The sequence below is a fragment of the Nannobrachium achirus genome (genome assembly GCF_963921795.1).
Source record: "Nannobrachium achirus genome assembly, chromosome: 20".
Taxonomy (NCBI): domain Eukaryota; kingdom Metazoa; phylum Chordata; class Actinopteri; order Myctophiformes; family Myctophidae; genus Nannobrachium; species Nannobrachium achirus.
Genome location: NC_137827.1, coordinates 2,928,098 through 2,929,987, shown reverse-complemented (window position 1 = coordinate 2,929,987; position 1,890 = coordinate 2,928,098).

Here is a 1,890-nt window from a genome sequence, read left to right as displayed (position 1 = left end):
CAATCAAGTTTAGTGTGGATCAGAGCAACGGTGTGCCTGTGGCAGCCAGGGGCCCCTGGGGGCCACATGGGGCCCCTTGTGTTGCTATTATAATGGCCGACCCCTGAACGGTGTTTGTGCAATCAAGTTTAGTGCGGATCGGAGCAACGGTGTGCCTGTGTCAGCCAGGGGCACCCGGGGGCCACATTGGGCCCCTTGTGTTGCTATTATAATGGCAGACCCCTGAACGGTGTGTGTGCCAAGTTTAGTGTGGATCGGAGCAACGGTGTGCTTATGGCAGCAAGGGGCCCCTGGGGGCCACATGGGGCCTGTGGTGTTGCTATTATAATGGCAGACCCCTGAAGAGTGTTTATGACTAACGTTATTCACCCAAAATGCTATGTCATTGAAATGTTCATAAAAACATGTATGTGCATTAACAGGACTCTGACACCCAGCCAATCAGGTGCTTCAAAACATACACTGTGTGTGAATATTCATGAGCTTGTGTATGAACATGCAGTAGCATTACACAACCTATGGGGGCGCTGTTCAGACACAAAAAAGTCGGGTGTATGTGTATTAACAGGACATCAAAAAAAAAAGGTGGATTTGGGCTCTCTAGACCAATAGAAACACTTCTGCTATTTCAGAATTGTCCATGAATTAGCAGGACACCAGTCCTGTCCTGCTAATCCAAAATGTCCTGTTAGTGTGGTGTGTATTCAGGCCAATTGTCCCGTTAAACCACATTTACCAACACACACACACACACACACACACACACACACACACACACACACACACACACACACACACACACACACACACACACACACACACACACACACACACACACACACACACAATATACTTTCAACTCTTGAGAGAAATATGCTTTTTTTCATCTCCTGTAGGGCCTCCATCTCACCCTGACATGACACATATATTTTATCCTCTGTACTGTTCAAATAAACCATCAATTTACCACTAATTTAGCACTAAGAATATTGAACTGTGTTATTTTCAGACCAGATTTGAACTCATAACCTTGCGACCTATAGTTCATGTATCTACCAATGTAGCTACATGAACTCGAACTTGACATTGTCTTAGTAAAGTTGGACTCTGAGAATGCGAGAGAGAGAAATTATCTGCTGGTGAATGCACCAACATTGCAAAATGTAGCTACGACAAACATTTGTATAGCGATGTTGGGTTCTCAGAAAAGCACTATATAATATTGATATATTTTCATTGTTGAGATTTGAACCCAATAATGGTTGTCGGGCTTGTTTGATATACATACGACCAACCACACAAGCCAGGAAACCATTCACATGTCTAAGTGACATGTCATATATGAACACACATGATGCAGATCTTCGTGTGCATGTATTACATATTACAGTTTCATATTTATGACAGACTAGCTCAGTCGATAGTGCACTCACCTCTGATACGGGAGGTTGTGGGTTCAAGTCTGGTGAAACTATAATTATACCAATTGTATAATGGGAATTGCTGAGCATCAGTGAACCCAAGAAAGACAACATCATGGTTTATCTCACTTAGTTTGAGTTTTAGTCATTCACGTCATATATAAAACACAAATAATGCAGATCTGTGTATATCTATTACATGTTAGAATCACATATTTATGACTCATTAGCTCAGTTGATAGATTCCTTGCCTCTCATATCGAAGGTCATAAGTTCGAGTCTGGTAAAACAATTATCTTATTAGACTGGCCTTGCCTGGGCCAGTCCTGAACCCTTCTTGAGCTCCAAGCTCTTGTGAGCTTGGATGGCAAAGAGAGCAGAACAGACATTTGCATTTATTTCACAATAGTAAAAACTGCTGCACCTCTTCCTATCTGGGCTTTGAGAATTCAGTGTATGAATAACAGTG